At 38.9% G+C, this 15,405-nt stretch overlaps 1 protein-coding gene and 1 long non-coding RNA gene across 19 annotated transcripts in view; one reads left to right on the top strand and one right to left on the bottom strand.

The window, feature by feature from the left end:
* LOC103550082 (DExD/H-box 60 like) overlaps positions 1-5,913 on the bottom strand; it is a 92,597-nt gene extending 86,684 nt beyond the window's left edge. For 12 of the 17 annotated variants that reach the window (XR_011537725.1, XR_011537726.1, XR_011537727.1 and 9 more), the window contains exon 1: positions 5,631-5,913. The gene's annotated coding sequence lies outside the window, so the exon portion shown is untranslated. The remainder of the gene's footprint in view (positions 1-5,630) is intronic. The other 5 variants (XM_008518827.2, XM_070611488.1, XM_070611490.1 and 2 more) reach the window with 3 other exon arrangements.
* Positions 5,860-11,926, top strand: LOC139082052 (uncharacterized). Of its 2 annotated transcripts, XR_011537732.1 has the most exons (4): positions 5,864-5,959; positions 6,376-6,582; positions 8,031-9,006; positions 9,551-11,926. It is a non-coding gene; the product is annotated as an uncharacterized lncRNA (long non-coding RNA). The 2 variants fall into 2 exon arrangements; XR_011537733.1 differs by lacking the exon at positions 6,376-6,582 and having other exon boundaries at positions 5,860-5,959.
* Positions 11,927-15,405: the final 3,479 nt, after the last annotated feature.

The following is a 15,405-nucleotide window of genomic DNA, read 5'->3' as shown; positions in this document are numbered from 1 at the left end:
ATATAGTTATAATATGTATATAATATGTATATAGTTATAAAGTTGTAAGTGTTGTTTGTTGTTTTTTTTAATTTTTAGACTCAACATATTGACAAATAACAATGAACTTAATTTATTCAGAGAACACGGTGTAAATAGTTTAAACTTTGATGAAACTGTAGGGAGGAAGACATTTCCTCTATCCTCTCTGGGTTCGTCTGGCTGGAGAACGAATTAAATTCACATGAGACAGAATAGCAGGAGAAAATTAAACAAACCTTTATGAGGACCATGGCCCGGGGTCTTTCTTCCCGAAGGAAGAAAGGGCACCAAAGAAGTGGGGTGCACAGAGTGGTTATATACCCCCAAACAGGATGTTTCACATAGGATTGAAATGTCCCTTTTACAATAGTCGCGAGACTGCTCTGTCGGCACAGCAATTGATGGAAACAGCAGACAGGTCTGCTGTCTTGGTGAAGACAGCAGGGTGGCAGGTCTATTGTCTGGAGCTGGGTGGTCACAGGTGAGCTAGGTGGTCAAAGGTGAGTGCAGCAATCAGTTCCTAGCCTAAGGAAAGATGCTTATCCTTAAGGAAATGCCAATGTGGGGGGGAGGTTGCACCTTTATCTTAAGGTCATTTGTTCTTGCCATAACAAATGTTTAAAAGCAGATATACAGTGTGTGCTCAATGGCCACAGTCAGGCCCTTTTGGAAAAAACAAAGTCAGGCCAAATTAGGTTTACACCAAATGGCTTCCTCATGTACTCAAATATATCCTATTGCTTGCCATTTCTCTTTGTCAATGTATACATGGGAGCTGCTCAGGCTGAGCAACTCGCCAAAATGGCTGAAACCACCACCCCAAATATCATATCCAGCTAAAGACAAAGGAGGATGTTGGGGGTGGGGGGAGTCAGATACAGGAGGTTACCAGACAAGCACAATAAACAAATGCAGATTTAAGTCCTTGCCTTCCCCATTGATTAAGAGTTTCTAGAGATAAGGTCAAAGAGACATATCTTGGGGTGGCCAATTTCAGGCCCCCACAAAACAAAAATACTGATATAACTAACCAATTTGGGAAGTATAAAGAGAGAAGAATGGCGGGACAAGGAATAAGTAAGCTCTTTCCATCATTTTTTTTACAATGGGGAGTCCAGAGAGAGCATCCAAGGAGGATGTTATAGACTGAATGCTATGTCCTCCCAAATTCCTATGTTGAAGTGCTGACCCCCAATATGATGGTATTTGGAGATGGGGCTTATGGGAGATAACAAGGGTTAGATGAGGTCACAAGGGTGGGGTCCTTATGACAGGATTAGTGACCTTAGAAGAAAAGATAGCAGAAAGCTCACTCTCTCTCTCTCTGCCATATGAGGACACAGCAAGCAAGGCCAGGAAGAAAACCCTCACCAGAAACCAGATGAGCTGGAACCTTGACCTCGCACTTCTCAAGCCTCCATAACTGTGAGGTACAAAACTGTGATACATTTCTGTTGTTCTAAGCCACATAGTCTATAATATTTTGTTATGGCAGCTCTAGCAGACTAAGATGAATGATAAATCAAAAAAACAAAGATTTAAAGAATCCAGCACTTCACATTTTTGATGCTATGCTATGCTGTATATGTATTATACTACCTCACTGTAGACTTTGGGGTTTTTATTTTTATTTATTCATTCATTTTATTGAGCTACCACTGGTGTACAAGGTTATATATATTTCAGGTGTACATCATTGTATTTTTACTTCTCTGTGAAGTCCTCCCAAAGACTATAATTTTGATTATTATTATTATAAAGCCATGTATTTTTAAAGGACAGGGAAGCCGAAGATACCATTTGTGTTCTTCCCAAACTTTATTACTTTTGTAGCAAAAAGAAAAGTTTCTGTTTACTTTTTGTAAAACAGAACAATAAAATCTGATGCCCTACCTCCTCTGCTTCATCCCATGAAATGGTGAGAAGCCATGGAATAATGCTGTGTAAATATAAGGGACTATGGAATGTCATAATTTAAACACCACAGTTGGTCATAACTTAATTATTAATCCAACAAATATTTATGTAAGGCCCTGTGCAGGGTACCTGAATATTAGATAATTTGAGACAGCAAAGAAAAGAAAAGAAAAGAGGGGCTGGCCCAGTGGCATAGCAGTTAAGTTCGCATGCTCCACTTTGGCGGCCCAGGGTTCACGGGTTCAGATCCATGGGCACAGGCCTACTCACCACTCATCAGCCATGCTGTGGCAGCAGCCCACATACAAAATAGAGGAAGACTGGCACAGATGTTAGCTCAGGGACAATCCTCCTCAAGCAAAAAGAAGACTGGCAAGAGATGTTAGCTCAGAGCCAATCTTCCTCACCAAAACAAAAAAATTAAAAAAGAATCAAACACTGATCTCATATTTCCCATACAAATTGTATCCCTGATTAAGCATATATTATATGAGGGAAAGTTTGTCTTTATAGAAGTAACCCAGTTCAAATATATATATATATCAAGAAGGAATGAGGGATTTATATTATCCTCATTTTGAGATGCCTGATGAATAAATGGATTTAGACATTGAGCATCAATGGATACTAACATCACAAAAATAGACACAGCAAAACATTATCCCTCTCTGAATTGAACCAAACTCCATCTATAAGAACTCTTGGGGGAAAAAAAATTGATCATGCCTCTAATTACAAGAACTGAGAGAGACAGAGAGAAGGAAAGAGGAGAAGAAACCTACAGATTTAAAAACACTTACAATACTTATCCATCAATTGCAATGTGAGGACTTTATTTAGATTATGATTGAAGTAAAAATAAAAAAATGTTTTGGGCATTGAGTCAAAGACAACTGTCCACCAAAAGTCAGGTTCCCCCTTCCATAATTTAGAATTGTTACTAAGAAGTAGCTGTCTAGCCAATGACTAGATTTTCCAGATCCTTTTACATCTAGAGGAGGCCCTAAAATTAGTTCTTACCAATGGAATTTGAGTGAAAGCTATGGCAGCTTTTGAGGAGTAGGTATGCCTTCTCTATTGTTATTTCTCTTCTAAAAAGCTAAGTGCAGAGAATATTAAGACTCAAGGGGATGGTGGAACCATGATACAGAAAGGAGTCAGGTTGCTGAAATACTATTAAGGGCTGCCCACTTACTAGGAAAATCTGCTTTGGACTCTTAGAAGAGCACGAAGTAAATTTCTATTGTGTTATGCCACCGAAATTTAGAGGTTCTAATTGTTACAGAAGTTAGTATTTCCTTAACGAATACAGAAATTGGTACAGAAGTAGGGTGCTGCCATTACATAATTGTACAGTACTATAGTCTGAATCTAAGACGTCATGAATTACAAGATGTACCATTATTTTATGTACCACTAAATTTTAATACTGACAATTAAACTACAACACACCATAGATTTGTATATGCATCCTCATTTCAGAGACATTGAAAGAGATGAAGACATGGATTACAAAATCATGGAAACACGTATGGATCTTGGGCCTAGCGGACAGGTAACAGGCAGTGAGAAACCAGGCATCTCAGACTCAAAAGCTGGAAACCATGTGATTCAAAGAAAATATCTGCCAAAAACTATCTCTTGCAAAATTAGGAAGCCGATCGAACAGCTTTGAACACACGCCAACCAAGTCTTGATGCTCTAGGCAAAGTAACTGGAAAAGATAATCAGTGTTTGCTGCCTTTTATTGACTGTTTTTAGGGAGCTGTTACCAAAGAATAAAGGGAAAGAAAAATACCGTAGGAAAGAACTGGCTGGTTTGAAAGCAGAGTTAGAAGGAAGAGAGCCAAGAAATTTGGGGTCTCTCAAGGCAACTAATTCTGTATCCCAAATAAAAAGTGATAAGATTGGGGCGGGGAAAACCTCGCTCATAGAGTTCCTAGTTAAACCAAAGGATTTAGCCTTAGTGTAGAGATCGGATGAAGATGTTGTCTTCCCAGACAAGACTATCATTTCAAATGAATTTGAGATAAACTCCACTAATTTGAGAAAGATGCATGGGAATTAAGGATGCAAAATAAGATCTCTGGACGTAGTTATGGGCAGAGGGAACTAACCAGAGCAAATGAAATCAGAAGCTGAATACTTTACTTAGAGACTCGTATTCTCAAATAAGCTGTGAGGTGGCCTGAAAAAGGGTTATGACAGTAAAACAACCACCAGGCCTCCAATCTTACAGGGCAGGAAGTGACTGCCTATGCAGCAGCCAGAAAGGGAGAGAATTAACCCCCCATCACTGTAGCAGTGGGAAGGTATCTGACACAGATACAGTACTTAAAGTCATAAAGCCAACCAGGAAAAGAAATACATAGCCCATACTGGAAGACAGAGTGGGTGGGTGTTTTTTTCGCAGCAGTAAGTTAGTAGACGCTTGTCTAAAGTTGGCAAATGAAGAAATAAAGTTAAAAGTACATCTTTATGGTAGTAACTTTCAGGAGAACTAAAACTGTGAGATTATGGGGGCAAAGTAGCAGAGGCGACCATTTATTTTTCGTTTTATGTCCTTCTCTTCTGCTTAAAATAAAACTAATCAGTTTTGATACATCATACAAGGAGACATCACACAGCAATTACTAAACGAGACGGAGGTGTGCCAAAAAACCATTGAGTGAGAAAAGCTATTGCACACCAGCATGACAGCCAAATATGTTTTTAAAATGTATAGATCTAGAGGTGGACAGATGGAAGAAGATTGATGGATGGGTGGATAATAGACAGACAGACAGACAGACAGACAGACAAAGAAGCTATAGACACACAAACTTGTTTCTGAGTAGAATACCATGAAGGATACACACCAAACTATTCCCAATTTCTTTTGGATATAAGGTGAGGGGCAGGGCCTTGGAAACTGAAACCCACCCTCAATTATTTTAGTACCTATTTTCTTCTACTAAATTTCAAACTGCAAACCGTAGATTCATTGAATGACATGCTACTGCTTTCAGAAGGTTACTCAAAACCATGAAGATTTGTATTATGACAATGTTATCGACGCTATTGCTTGGACTTCTAATTCTGCCTTTAAAGAAATTGCTTTTGCCTGGTAATCTCCTTTCCGGTTCGTTCTAGAGGTTGTTAGGCGCTTTCACCATTCTCAAGGCCCTGTCACAGATAAGGTTAGTTTCTCTGATAAGGAAAAACCTTAGGAAAATAATTACGAATTTATAAATAATTATGAATTTGTAAACAAAAGAGAAGCGAGAGAGAGAAGGAAGGACCTTTCCAGAGAAATTATAAAAGCGATTTCCATGATTAAAAGGTCTAAGACCAGTACAGCAAGAGGAAGCTGCTTGCTGCTGTCAACGTCTAGGTTTTACTGGTTGGCTCAGATCTGACATCCTTTCAGTTTCTCCTCAATACCTCAGATCCCTACCATCCTTTCTTTGAAGAGGACCCCTTAAACCCCTGAGCACTCGCCCTTCTCCTTCAGACCTCAGACCTGCGCGCTCCTCACGGGGGTCCCTTTCTTCTGCATCTCCCCACGCCGTGCTTCCCGGGGTCTTTAGGAGCCCATTGGATGCCCCCAGTTCCCCGCCTCCTCCCCGTCCTGTCCGTCCAGATGTTGTACAAGACCTATAATTCCGGCGGGACAGCTCCAGTCCGGGCCCCTCTCCAGGGACACATCTCACCTGATCTCCCCAGCCCCAGGTCTGGCCCCAGGGACCCAGACCTGCAGCTCCGCCGGAGGAGCAGCAGACAGGCGCGCCCCTCGGGGAAGGAGTGGAGGAGAGGGCGCCGAGCCGGAGTGGAGGCTCCGGGGAACTCTGCACCCAGCGTTGGACCGGCCGCTCAGAGCCGTCTCAGCCGGTCTTTCACAGCGAGGGCGTGAGTCGTTTCTTTTTCCGCATCCTGGAGCCTTTTCGGTTTCGTTTTCTCGCCTCAGAATACTGATCTCGGTCGGTAGGTCAGCCCATCCCTCCGTTCACACTGAGAATTTCAAGGGGGTAGTACAGCAAAGGTAATAATGCGATCTTTGGGACGTGGATGTAAATAGAGTATAAAAGGAATATAGGCAGAGAAATCGGGGAATCTAAACAAGAGAGAAGGAAGAAAATGCAGAGGCTGAGAGATTAAATGCAGGACACCGTGGACTGCGAAGTTCCACAGTGAGGTGTGGCGTTATTCTTTTCCAGGGCTGGTGCTGGGGCATGTAAAAAGAGAGAAGAAGGGGATATGGACTTCGAGTTTCTGTCATAAGAAATTCATCTTTATGAAAAATTTCAAATACTGTTACTGTCTAGTGTGAACATTTGTAACGCCAGTCATACACCACAAAGAATTTAAGTTAAGGGGGAACGTGCTCTTTGTTTTTGTCATGGCACCTGTTAATGTTTGCAGTTTGCGTTTCAATCGCAGTCGATTTTTGCCTTTTAGGGCTCCAGGCACTTAATCCCACGTGCAGAAGTGCTGAGATTCAGGGTGGTCGTGTGGGCCCCAACGGTGGAGTTGGGTAGTAAATGGAGAGAATTGGAAGCCAGCAGTTGTATGCTCAAAAAAAGGAAATGGTGACTTGTCCACAATGGGAAGAGCCCAGAAAAAGCTTTCTTCTCAGAAGCCAGAATATCAAGTCATTTTTAAAAGGTGGAGGCATTGCTCACTTCTGTTAGTTTTTTTTCTTTTTTAACAATTCTGTGTTTGTCAATGGTGATGACATTGAGGAAAAAAACAAAAGAATCTGAAACATGACCTGTGATTAAGTCGTAAATTCATCTTCTGTCAGTTTTTTGCTAGTATCTGATACTTACTGGAGCTATGTCTCATAGGAACACGTTTGCTAGCAGCAGAAAATTAGGCTTTATTGTCAAAGCATTTACTGAGCTTTTTTATGGCTAAGCAATATGCTGAGCCCTTAATATGTATTATCAGATTTAATCATTACAAAAGTCCCATAAGGTACATACTATAATTGTTAACGTTTTATGAGTGAGGTAAATAAGACCTAGAGAGGTTAAATTATTTGTCCACGGTCCTCCAGCTAGTAAATGGTAACCAAAATTTTGAAATTTGCTCTAACTTCAAATATCCTTTTCTCAGCACGCTGTTCTCTGTATCTATTAAATTATCTCAGAGAAGTACTTTAAATGCTACAGTGTTAGTGCTCCTCCCGCAAAGCACGTGTGATTTAATTGTGATTTTTCTTTTGATTGTTACGGAAATGGGCCCTACAAGTTCGTATTGTAAACGAGAGTCTCTTGTTGTTTTGTCTTTTAATGATGTAGATTTATCAGGTAGGGATTCCTTAGATGTTAACTCCACTCTTCCTACTTTCCACCCCAAAGTGCATACACAATACACATAAGAAAATTCTACTCCAAATTCATATCTGGTTCTCTTCCACTTTAACAATTTATTCTCATGGCCCCAACCCGGACTTCATTCAGAAACTTGAGAATCATAAACTCCATTTTCACTTTTCAGAACCCTCCCTTTTCTCCCAATTTCTCAGACTCCTTGGGAGCCTCATGTTATTGCCTCCCCAGGCTCAATCAACTCCATGAGCATTCACCCAACCTTTCTCTCATTAACACCCTCGACTGCTTCCTGCACTGGCTTTCCTCTCTACCTGCAATTTGATAACCTGGATCAATCAAACCAGCATTTTCCTGCGCCAGGACATTGAGAGAAATTGTCTAATATTTGTCACCTCAAATTCATTGTTTATGACCACAATTCCCTTTTTTTTTTTCACATTGGCCCTTAAAACTCTGCAACATTTTACTGATTTCTTCAAGTCCTCTCAGCATATACAACATCTGCTGTTTCAAAGAGAATCCTTGAACTGTCTGACACCTTCATCTATATTCTTACTTTTAGTCTAAGAAGACTGTGTGGTGCTTTATACACAAAACAACTAACCCCCTTTCATCTGGATTTGATTTCCTCCAGCTTCCTCAAGAATCTCACCCCATTATCCTTTAATTTCCTGTATCGTTAACCACTCCCTGTCTATTGGTGTGATAGGCTGAAAAATGGTCCCCCAAAGATGTCCATGTTCTAATCCTCCAACCTGTGAATATGTCACCTTACAGAGCAAAAAGAACTGTGCAGATGTGATTAAGCTGGGAATCTTGAGATGGAGAAATTACCCTGGATTTTCTAGATGGACTCGTGTAATCACAAGTTCTTCTCCTTATAAAAGAGAAGAACTGTTAAGCAAAAACGAACCAGAACTTGATGATATGGGAAATTCTCAGCCTATCCAGATTGCAAGAGATGCTAAAATTAGGAAATTCACTGTCAGGAAGGCATACTCTGATGAGCAAGCCAAGAATATGGCTGAAGAACCTTGTGCTAACACCTCAAAAAGATCAAAAGGTAAGAGTAATCCATTACACAGAGGGCTCGTGAAGAAATTAGGCATGTGGCCTGTGGATCCCTTCAGACTTCTCAGCAAAAGTCAGGAATATCAACAGGATTTTTAGGAAAGACATATGGATGAGCCTCTTGTCCAATGGAGTGAATCCCTTGACTACTCAGGAGATCCAAAAGGTATCTAAGGAAGTTGTATCAGTAAAAACACTGCCAGCTTGGACTGAAAGGGACAGAGAGAAATGAAAGAAGGCTGTAAAACTCCCAAAATTTTCAAAGCATGAAACAATCTGTTAAACTACTTAGCTGCAAACATGGGCTACCTTTCATGAAAAAGGAAGGATGACTCCAAGGGGAGAGCCTCAAGCCCAGACAGCAGAGCCCAGAGCCACGAAGGATTATTCTCAGGCCTTGAAATCTAATGGAGTTTGCCTTGTTGGATTTTGAAATTTCTTGGGACCAGTGACAACTTTTTTCTTTCCATATTCTTCCTTTTTGAACAGGGATGTCTAGACCTGGTACCCTATTCCTATCCCACCGTTGTATTTTGGGAGAAGATAACTTGTTTTCTAGCTTCAAACATTCACAACGAAGAGGAATTTTGCCTCAGGATGGTTCAGACCCAAAGTCTCAACCATACCTGATTTAAATAATTTAGATGATGAGATTCGGGTCTATTGAGCTGATGTGATTTAGGTAAGATTTTGGACTTAAGTTGATACTGTTATGCCTAGAAGCTTTGAGGAACTTTGGAATGGGCTGAATGTGAAATAGAAACATGAAATAGATGTGAATATTTGGGGGCAGACAGTGGACAGTACTAGACAACTAAATGGCCCCAAACATGTCCCTTAATCCCTAGAACCTGTGAATGTTACCTTACATGGCAAAAGGAAATTTCCATATGTGATTAAGGATTTTGAGATGGAGAGATTATCCAGGATGGGCCAAATACAGTCTCAAGAATCCTTAGAAGAAACAGGGTGGAGGTTAGAGGGGAGAGAAGATGTTATGCTGGTGGCTTATAGATAGAGGATGGCGCCACAAGCCAAGGATTGCAGGCTCCCTATAGATGATGGAAAAAGCAAGGAAATGGGTTTTCCCCTTAACGCCTATAGAAGTAATGCCACCCTGCTAATATCTTGATTTTGGACTGTTGATTTCCAGAATTGTAAGAGAACAAATTTGTGTGTGTGTTTTTTTTTAAATGTTTTATTTTTTTCCTTTTTTCTCCCCAAAGCCCCTCAGTACATAGTTGTATATTCTTCGTTGTGGGTCTTTCCAGTTGTGGCATGTGGGACGCTGCCTCAGCGTGGTTTGATGAGCAGTGCCATGTCCGCGCCCAGGATTCAAACCAACGAAACACTGGGCCGCCTGCAGCGGAGCGCGCGAACTCAACCACTCGGCCACGGGGCCAGCCCCAAATTTGTGTGTTTTAAGCCACTAAGTTTGTGACAATTTGTTACAGCAGCAACAGGAATCCATTACAACTGGCATTTACCATCCATTCCATTAAAAGAATCAAGTCACTTCCATCTTTAAAACAATGATAAGATTGAGCCCCTGCCCCATCTCATCTCTTCCTTTTCAGTATGGTATCTCGTGGGGGTATACATTCATCATCTCTACTTCGTCCACTCAGATTCCTACAGATGATTGATCAGGTCTACTTTTAGCCCAGAATCTGCTCTGCAGTTCTGCCAAACATCACCAGTGATGATCTGTCAATGGCCAAAACCAAACAATGCTGTTTAGTCCTTGACTTATTGACCTCTTGGCAATATTTGAGGTTTTATATCAGTCTCCTTTGGAAAGGGCACCTCCTCCCTTGATTTTAGCTACACGATTTTCTTGCAAATCTCATTTTCTTCCTACTTTCCTAATGAGGATTAGTGGCACCATTACATCTCTCTAACTTCTCAAATAAGAAACCTAGAAGCCACTGTTGGTTCCTCGCTTCCCTCAACCCTCAGTGAATTCTAGCTCATGACATTTCTAAACTCTGTCTTCTCTTTTCTATCACATCTTCCACTGACTAGAATGCGCTTCATGTTTTGTCACCTGGTCTATTGCAATGAGCTATTCGCTTCCTGACTCCAGCCTGTTCTCTCTGTTCCATTTTCCACTCTACTGCCAATGTAATTTCCCTAACATGTCAACCTAATCGTGTCACTCCCTGGTTTAAAGCCCATTAATATTTCTTCATTGCTTTCAGATTAGATCAGCCTATTCATATTTCATCTCTTTTTAGACTCCCAAACACCATAGCTTCACGGTGTTTCATGGTGACATAGCTTCATGGTGACAAGTAAATATTTTGATTCAAATGATCTATCTAATATCAATGCCATCACATATCAGCCTCAATATAGTGGATAAGTTAGTTAACTAGGCTCAATTTTTCATCTGTAAAATGCAGATAATATGACCTAACTCACAGAGTTTTTAAAGGATTAAATAAATTAGTTTTTATAAAGAGGCCAAGTACAAAGCAACTGGATGCAGGTATTATTATTATTATTATCATTATTTTATTATTCTCTTCAGGAAATACTGGGAACCCTGACTGGAGCACTGGATAGCATGTCCCTCCCTGAGTTATGAGGCAGATGCAAGTTTAAAAGCTTTGGGTTGAGTGGCAACAGTAGGATCAAACCAGTTGCATTCAAACATCATGTTTTTCTAGGCATCCCTTTCTAGGCATCCACTAAACATGTATTTATCGAGGATCTACTATGTCCCAGGCACATTTTTATACTGATGATAGAAAAGACAACAAAATATAAAACCTTGTTCTTCAGAGCTTACATTCTAGTGGGGAATATAAATAATAAAAGGAGTAAAAAGAACACTGTGTTAGATAAAGATAACCTGTAAGAGAAAAAATACACAAGGAAGAGGGAATATAAAATATTGATAGAGAAAGATTACATTTTAGATAGGCTATAGACAGGGAAAGCAGCAGTAAGGAAGAGACTTTTGACTAAAGATCTGAGGGAAGCGAGGGGTCCCCCCATCCTGTTCCTTGGGAGGTACCGTGCCTGACAGAGGGACAGCAAAGCCCTGAAGTAGAATGAGCCCCATGGTTCAAGGAACAGCAGAAAGGTCTGTGAGGCCGAAGCCGAAGGACCAGGGTGAGAGTCGGGGAATATAAAGTCACAAAGATAACGTGAGGAGGCAGGTTATGGATAACTCCAGAGACCAAAATAAGCACTTTGGTTTTTACTCTGAATATGATGGGAATAATTCATACGCACGTGTTTCTTTCACTGTGGATAAATTATAAAGAAAAAATCAAAAAATGAAATTTAGTATAAAAATAGGGTAACATTATACTCCTTAAGTGTTTGACAAACTAACACTTTATATGTGCTTTTCTTTTCTTTCTTTGTTTTTTCTCTAATACTCATATGACCATTATTCTAACAGCTTTTCTGACGATACGGCAGTGAGACAAAATTAAGTCAAGATAGTTTAATATTTTTTAGGATTATAACATCAACAACATTCTTTGAGAAGTCCATTCTATATCATATTCATTTAGGTTTCAGTTGTGTAATCATTAGTATAATATTCAACTTATAAATTACAAATAAACATGGTATTAACAAATGCATATGCTGTGTCTATGCAAAAGCGATTACCTATAAAGGTTGTAAATAATCTCTTAAGTTTTTCTCCGGCAGAAAGGTTCCTTGGTTAAGAAACCATACACTCAAATGAAACTACAGTCACAGTTACAGAAGTCAGATGAGCGCACTGGGTCTGCGATATTTCTGCCACAGGCTTTTTCAACACCTGTTGATCAGTCAATCAGAGGAAACCTCGGGGGCTGAAGATATGCCAGCTCTGTGGAAATTCCTTCCCAAAATAGCAATAGCTGAGCAAATTGCTGGTCGAACAGAAGGAGACGATGGACAGACCTCAGGATTTTGTGTGGCACAGCAACTGTCTTCAGTTGATTGGCGTTGTTTCAAAGTTTAAATCCTTCTTGGGTCCAACAGCTGGTTTCCTCCTTTGTCGTATTCTTCCTTCCTTTCCGTTTTCCCAGGGAGTGACGGCCACATTCTTCCACATGAGGCTCTCTTTGGTAAGCAGCTTCTGAAACTGATATACAGCTGTCCCTAGTTCTCGGGCAGCGACCACTCCACGTGCAAGTTTGATATCCCCTCACTAGGGACCTCCGCGAGGCATATCAAATGCAAACTTTAAGAGAAGCAAAAGGCTGAGTTTCGATTCAGATAAGTCTCAAAGCCATTTTTAAATATCCGATTATTTTGGTATATTTGCCTTTCCTTTCCAGTGGAGGAAAAAAACCCGAATGGCCTCATACAGTTTAGTGAAGTCTTCATATTTTTTTAAGATATCAAGCCAACTTAATTTAAACCATTAAAACTTTCAGCCATGCAAAGATTCTTAAGATTTTTTAAGTTATATTCAACCTGTAAAAACCATTGGTTTCCTTCCTATTTCCCTCAGCATAATATAGTGAGCTTCTATGCTAATATAAACACTTCAGAAAAATCACTTTCTATGGCCGCCTCAAAAGTCCATGAATTAACTAAGCCATTCAATGAGTTGTATTTTAGTTGCCATTAGGACCAATATGGAATTAAACATGCCTTTATGTAAAGGTTTCCCTGTAGTTAGGACTGTGTCCTCAGAGCGGATCTAAGATAGAGTAGGCCAAAGGATATGACATTTTAAAGTTAGCCAGATCAAGATGAATGTCCATATGGGCAGAATATGGTCCACTTGAAAATGGATCTGACGATTTGCAAATCAGCCGGCAAGGCTGACTCACAGCATAGGAAGTCTTGTTTAATATATTTAAAATCGATGAAGTTTATTTTTAATTCTCCAAATTGAAACATACTGAATTCAAAATTTCTTTATTTGATTATTCTCTATTTTATACTCAAAGGACTTCAAAAATTTTACTCTTTAGTAGCTTCATCAGTCAAGAAAGGATTTTAAAAGATGAAAATACTTTAGGCTCATTGTGAGGTTAATTTCTTTCTTGCCTTCATTTTTTTTTTTTTTTTTTGATGGTAAGCATAATGAAAGCACACACGAATTTCAAATACAAAAAAGAAAAAAAGTTTCCTTTAATCTTACCTTCCAGATATAATAACTAGTATACAATGTGCTCGTTTCACTTAACAGTATATTTGGGATAGCTTTTCCATGTCACTTCTTGCTATACCATATTTGAAAGTACATTTAAACAATTATTATTAACAAGGAAAAGTATACAGAGCAAAAATACTGGTATTCAAGATAATCTCTGATGCCATTTTTTCCCTCAGATGCTATTTTTAAAAGTAATAATACAACATGTACATTGGGTAAAGCCTTCCACCCAGCCCCATTCACAACCCCAGTCAGAGAGCATTTGTTCTCCAAGATTAGCCACTGTTACCTTCCAGGAAAACTTTAAAATTTTTCATTCATATGCCAGGAAAGAGAGAGAAATTATAGATATATAAATATAACTATGCATACACATACATATGATGAAGGTACACACACTGTTTGGTATTCTATTTTTATCCTATCCTATGCTGAATATGGTCTCTTAAGTGCATACTTATCTACTCATTCCACATCCTTTTTTTCTTTTTTGGAATTTGTGTGAGCCTAAAGAACTTTTCCTTTGCTGAATGAAGTGAAATAGGAATCCAGTTCTTTAGACTGTAATCAGAGGCAGATCAGTGGAATTGAAAAAGGCCAAGAAATAAACCGAGATATGTGTAGTTATTTAATTTATGCTGCCATATTGATGTAATGTTCTTCCTATACAAGAATAATATATGCCATTCCATTTAATCCATTATTCCATTCCTTATTTTTCATCTGTCAGGAATTTGTGGGCACTCCAGCAGTCTTGAAGTGCTACTTTCCTTCAGTACCATTCCTTTTCTCATAATCTTCCTGGATCTTTGTCAGGTTAATTCCTCTGGACAAACCCTATATCAATTTTTCTAGTTGCACAAAAAAAAGTTGTTTTAATTGAAATTATATGACATTCGTGGATTATTTTCATGGAGAATTATTTATGTTACAAAATCAGTTCCTCCTGTAGTGTTCCATCTATTCCATTATTCCATTCCCTTCTGTTCTTCAGTAGAGGTTAAGACCTGCATATTAGTTCTTAGTATTCCATGATGTTTTGTCTTTTATTACTATGTATTGCATCGTATGTGTGTGTGAATAAATGTGTGTATGAATATGCATGCACACACATGCACATATACTTTAATATACCTTAATATAGCGTGTTAAGGTAGAACTATTTTCTTCCCATTCCACCAAAGTTTTTTTAATTGAGAGTGGATGTTAAATTTTGATCATAGACTCATTCATAATCTATAGAAATAGCCATATAGCTTTTCTCTTTTGACTTATTAATGTGGTGAGTTAAGTGTTAGATATTTGGATGTTAATTAAGCCAACCTTTATAACTTGGATAAAACCCGATTTTCCATACTGTATTCTTCTTTTAATATACTGTTTGACTTCTATTTATAATAACTTTTCAGATTTTATATTATTATTCAAAACACCCATCTGTACTTTTCTCTCTTTATTCAATTTCATATTCATGTTATTCTTCGTAAAGAAATATTAAATTTATTTTGCTTAAATTCAATAAAACCTAGTTTTGAAATTAATGTTACTGATGTTTAAGCCCAGAAGAATAAAACTTTTTTATGCTTGGATCTTATAAGCCAAATTAAAAATGAGATTATTTCTGATCAAGTGTCATAATACCTAAGTGTGCCAAAATACCCATATATAAACATGGATTATGGAATCTACTCTCAGGCAATTTCAACTCTAGTTTTATTACTATTGGGATAAAATTATCTTTCCCTCTTCCTTTTTGTTTGTATGTTTGCACATACACAAACTGGCAAACATTCCAAGTAGCAGAAGCATGTGATCAAAAGACCACCCATGGGCTGGGGCTCCACATATACAGCAAATTTAACCACAGTTCCTAAAATACAACTCATGAGAGACAAATCTGAAGTCTACTGCTACTTGTGGATGGACATAACCAGTTTAACCAAACAAGTCTTTGGGGCATAC

This window comes from Equus przewalskii, chromosome 2 (assembly GCF_037783145.1).
Source record: "Equus przewalskii isolate Varuska chromosome 2, EquPr2, whole genome shotgun sequence".
NCBI classification, from domain to species: domain Eukaryota; kingdom Metazoa; phylum Chordata; class Mammalia; order Perissodactyla; family Equidae; genus Equus; species Equus przewalskii.
The sequence above is the reverse complement of the archived record's forward strand: the minus strand, read 5'-3'. Positions and strand labels throughout refer to the sequence as shown.